At 51.2% G+C, this 4,672-nt stretch overlaps 7 non-coding genes across 7 annotated transcripts; 2 read left to right on the top strand and 5 right to left on the bottom strand.

The window, feature by feature from the left end:
• The first annotated feature begins 890 nt into the window (after positions 1-890).
• Positions 891-1,005, top strand: LOC141290979 (U5 spliceosomal RNA). The gene has a single exon (XR_012340259.1). It is a non-coding gene; the product is annotated as a U5 spliceosomal RNA (small nuclear RNA).
• Positions 1,006-1,364: 359 nt separating this feature from the next.
• On the bottom strand, positions 1,365-1,436 carry trnah-gug (transfer RNA histidin (anticodon GUG)). The gene has a single exon. It is a non-coding gene; the product is annotated as a tRNA-His (tRNA).
• A 154-nt stretch (positions 1,437-1,590) lies between these two features.
• On the bottom strand, positions 1,591-1,672 carry trnas-aga (transfer RNA serine (anticodon AGA)). The gene has a single exon. It is a non-coding gene; the product is annotated as a tRNA-Ser (tRNA).
• A 519-nt stretch (positions 1,673-2,191) lies between these two features.
• trnas-cga (transfer RNA serine (anticodon CGA)) lies at positions 2,192-2,273 on the bottom strand. The gene has a single exon. It is a non-coding gene; the product is annotated as a tRNA-Ser (tRNA).
• An 804-nt stretch (positions 2,274-3,077) lies between these two features.
• LOC141290622 (U5 spliceosomal RNA) lies at positions 3,078-3,191 on the top strand. Its single transcript, XR_012340187.1, has one exon. It is a non-coding gene; the product is annotated as a U5 spliceosomal RNA (small nuclear RNA).
• A 585-nt stretch (positions 3,192-3,776) lies between these two features.
• On the bottom strand, positions 3,777-3,858 carry trnas-aga (transfer RNA serine (anticodon AGA)). Its single transcript has one exon. It is a non-coding gene; the product is annotated as a tRNA-Ser (tRNA).
• A 523-nt stretch (positions 3,859-4,381) lies between these two features.
• On the bottom strand, positions 4,382-4,463 carry trnas-cga (transfer RNA serine (anticodon CGA)). Its single transcript has one exon. It is a non-coding gene; the product is annotated as a tRNA-Ser (tRNA).
• Between the last annotated feature and the right edge of the window lie 209 nt (positions 4,464-4,672).

The raw sequence follows: 4,672 nt of genomic DNA, 5'->3' as shown, positions 1-4,672 counted from the left end.
AAACTCAGTCAGGTCACTTATGACCCATGTTATGCATCAAAGGGTTAATTAGCATTAGCTAGCGATAACTGATACACGTCAGTTTTAAGTTAGCTTACTTTGGTACGCAAGCATGTACCGATCGGAATAAAATCATAATTTGATGTTTGAACAAATAGGTTAACATTAGTGTTACGGATTTGTAATTTGATAAACTTGCTTATCTTCGATCTCCGGTTAGCAGATGTCCAGTAAACAGCTGGAATGTCACAAAACTCATTCAGCCAATCAGCAGCGAGATTGATGACCGATTAGCTCTTTCCTCTCGGTAGGAATTGATTGGCTGCTTTGCCCCACTTGTTCGAAGCTTTAGGATTTGCATTAGGACCTGTTCGGTTGTAGTTACAAAGGAGTATGCACCTAGTTCGGACTTCGTTCAGAAATGTTCAGACAACGTTCGGAAGTATTCAAATCTTGTTAGGAAATGTTAGGAATTGTTCAGCCGGCTGATCGCTGGAAGGTACATGCGCTTGCTGTTCTTCGCTTCCAGCACACGCGACTGCACCCAACTTGCCAAAACGAGCCCCTACTCCAAGAAATACGAGATTGACCCGGCACGAGCTAAAGTCTCTCAATATCTTGAATGCTACACATTACAGTGGGTCATTATTTGGACCGCTTTATTTCATTTAATATTTTTTTTGGCCTCTAATATGGGGGCATGAAAAAAGAGATGACATTACCTTGATCGGGTTTGTGAATAATGGGTGAGGGAAGGGACTTTCGTAACTTTTACTTCTCCCATTTGGAGTGAGGGGAGTGACGAAAATCATGTTGGCAGGTGTCGGCACCCTGGATTACCCTTGGTGAGCGTAGTGGTTCAGCGCACAGGTCCAAGGGCATAGAGACACATCTCGAGTTTCTCGTCATCAGCGCATAAATCTTTCACCTTTTACTAAAGATTTCCGTGGAGGGGAACCTTTGCGAGTGACCTGTATTTTTGGGGGCTCTGCTCACAGCAGAGCTACGCTATAGTGTCAAGAGCAGAGTCAATCTGGCCACCCGCCAGCGTGCAGTGGAACGACGCGCGCCTCGTCATGGTCTGTGTTTGCAGCCTTTGCGCTTCCAGCTTCGCGGCTTCAAATTTCTTTAGCCAGCATGGAAAGACAGCGTTCTCTCGTCCATGACGGGATACAAACCCTGGACGGGATCAAACAAAGATGGCTTCCGCTCTTTTGGCCCCATCAGTGACTCGTGCACTTCGAGCCTTCTTTGTTGACCCCGAAAGCCAGCCTCTGCTGCCTGCGTTGTTGGTATAGTTTAACTGGCACTGCACTCGTACGAAAAATGGAGGTGGCAGAAAGGAGCTCAGTGAACAAAAAGCCTGCCGTGACCCGGATTCGAACCGGGGTTGCTGCGGCCACAACGCAGAGTACTAACCACTATACGATCACGGCGCACCACTGGCTCACATCTGGTGGTGCCGGCCGTCCGAATTGAAAAAAAAGGGCTAGCGGCGCTTTTTATTACTGTGGAGAGAGGGCACACAAATCTGTGCTAGGGACACGGAAGAAAAGGGCCCGCCTACTTCTCCTCAGCACTGGTGAAGAGCGTAGTCGGCAGGATTCGAACCTGCGCGGGGAGAGCCCAATGGATTTCTAGTCCATCGCCTTAACCACTCGGCCACGACTACGGCGACCCTGACGTCCTCTGTCCCGTTGTCGACCTCAAAGTTGGCTGAAAAAACAATGAACTGGCTACCGCTTTACTAAAATCGTCTAGCGCAAAACTCCTAAAGGGGAAAACAGCCCACCACAAGCAACGAAAAATTCATGAAGCAATCACTCTATGTGAACTCTGTCACATCTTTAAGCGTACGCCGACACACGGCAGTGCTGGACTGTCACGACTGTAAGCTGAGGCCGCCGACAAGAAGATGGCCCTTCGCCCGAACAGGGACTTGAACCCTTGACCCTCAGATTAAAAGTCTGATGCTCTACCGACTGAGCTATCCGGGCTCTTGTGTTTTGTGTGCCTCTTACTTTTTATATAAGAAAACTTTCTCCACAAGCCGCCTGGGAGAAGCTCACTTGCCACAGGAGCTACGGGACAAAGGCTGCACGCAATTACGTCAGAGAGAGCGAAAGCCAAAGGCCTTGGAAGGCCCAACCACCGTCGCAAGAAGCTAAAGGTAAAAGGGGGAATGCCCGACCGTAGTCGGCAGGGTTCGAACCTGCGCGGGGAGACCCCAATGGATTTCGAGTCCATCGCCTTAACCTCTCGGCCACGACTACGCCTGCATATGGACCGTCTGCTCCCTTGTCTCGAGGCGGGCAGCTCAGGATGCCGCCGAGCTTCAGTTGGCAAAAAGAAGCTGGACGTCCCCGTCGCTCAACGACAAAGGGCTGCCATGACCCGGATTCGAGCATTCTTTTCTGACCGCTTAAATCTTGCACTGAGCGCCTGCGTTGGTGGTATTGTGGGGAGCATAGCTGCCTTCTAAGCAGTTGACCTGGGTTGGATTCCCGGCCAACGCGTTGTTTTCGGCTGCGGTTGACCTCGAAGCAGAACTCCTTCTGTGACCTCTGTCTGCACCAAAAGCTTTTGGATGAGTTGTTCGACAGCAGCAGAGAGCTAGGTCTCCCCGTTGGGGAATCTAACCCCGGTCTTCCACGTGACAGGCGGAGATACTGTTCACTATACTAATGAAGAGTTGCGCTTGCTGTTCTTCGCTCCCTGCACCCAACTTGCCAAAACGAGCCCCTACTCCATGAAATACCAGATTGACCCGCCACGAGCTAAAGTCGCTCAATATCTTGAATGCTACACATTACAGTGGGTCATTATTTGGACCGCTTTATTTCATTTAATATTTTTTTTGGCCTCTAATACGGGGGCATGAAAAAAGAGATGACATTAACTTGATCGGGTTTGTGAATACTGGGTGAAGGAAGGGACTTTGGTAACTTTTACTTCTCCCACTTGGAGTGAGGGGGGTGACGAAAATCATGTTGGCAGGTGTCGGCACCCTAGATTACCCTTGGTGAGCGTAGTGGTTTACCACAGTGAGCGCACAGGTCCAAGGGCATAGAGACACATGTCGAGTTTCTCGTCATCAGCGCATAAATCTTTCGCCTTTTACTAAAGATTTCCGTGGAGGGGAACCTTTGCGAGTGACCTGTATTTTTGGGGGCTCTGCTCACAGCAGAGCTACGCTATAGTGTCAAGAGCAGAGTCAATCTGGCCACCCGCCAGCGTGCAGTGGAACGAAGCGCGCCTCGTCATGGTCTGTGTTTGCAGCCTTTGCGCTTCCAGCTTCGCCGCTTCAAATTTCTTTAGCCAGCATGGAAAGAGAGCGCTCTCTCGTCCATGACGGGATGCAAACCCTGGACGGGATCAAACAAAGATGGCTTCAGCTCTTTTGGCCCCATCAGTGACTCGTGCACTTCGAGCCTTCTTTGTTGACCCCGAAAGCCAGCCTCTGCTGCCTGCGTTGTTGGTATAGTTTAACTGGCACCGCACCCGTACGAAAAATGGAGGTGGCAGAAAGGAGCTCAGTGAACAAAAAGCCTTCCGTGACCCGGATTCGAACCGGGGTTGCTGCGGCCACAACGCAGAGTACTAACCACTATACGATCACGGCGCACCACTGGCTCACATCTGGTGGTGCTGGCCGTCCGAATTGAAAAAAAAGGGCTAGCGGCGCTTTTTATTACTGTGGAGAGAGGGCACACAAATGCGTGCTAGGGACACGGAAGAAAAGGGCCCGCCTACTTCTCCTCAGCACTGGTGAAGAGCGTAGTCGGCAGGATTCGAACCTGCGTGGGGAGACCCCAATGGATTTCTAGTCCATCGCCTTAACCACTCGGCCACGACTACGGCGACCCTGACGTCCTCTGTCCCGTTGTCGACCTCAAAGTTGGCTGAAAAGACAATGAACTGGCTACCGCTTTACTAAAATCGTCTAGCGCAAAACTCCTAAAGGGGAAAACAGCCCACCACAAGCAACGAAAAATTCATGAAGCAATCACTCTATGTGAACTCTGTCACATCTTTAAGCGTACGCCGCCTCACGACAGAGCTGGACCGGCACGACTGCAAGCTGAGGGCGACAACAAGAAGATGGCCCTTCACCGGAACAAGGACTTGAACCCTGGACCCTCAGAGTAAAAAAAAGTCTAATGCTCTACCGACTGAGCTATCCGGGCTCTTGTTTTTTGCGCGCTTCTTACTTTTTATATAAGAACACTTTCTCCACAAGCCGCCCGGCAGAAGCTCACTTGCCACAGGAGCTACGGGACAAAGGCCGCACGCAATTACGTCAGAGAGAGCGAAGGCCAAAGGCCTTGGAAGGCCCAACCACCGTCGCAAAAAGCTAAAGGTAAAAGGGGGAATGCCCGACCGTAGTCGGCAGGGTTCGAACCTGCGTGGGGAGACCCCAATGGATTTCGAGTCCATCGCCTTAACCTCTCGGCCACGACTACGCCTGCATATGGACCGCCTGCTCCCTTGTCTCGAGGCGGGCAGCACAGGATGCCGCCGAGCTTCAGGCGCAAAATCCAACTGAAGGGTGAGTTGGCAAAAAGAAGCTGGACGTCCCCGTCGCTCAACGACAAAGGGCTGCCATGACCCGGATTCGAGCATTCTTTTCTGACCGCTTAAATCTTGCACTGAGCGCCTGCGTTGGTGGTAT

This window comes from Garra rufa, chromosome 1 (assembly GCF_049309525.1).
Source record: "Garra rufa chromosome 1, GarRuf1.0, whole genome shotgun sequence".
Lineage (NCBI taxonomy): Eukaryota > Metazoa > Chordata > Actinopteri > Cypriniformes > Cyprinidae > Garra > Garra rufa.
This window is presented reverse-complemented; position numbering and strand designations above follow the sequence as displayed.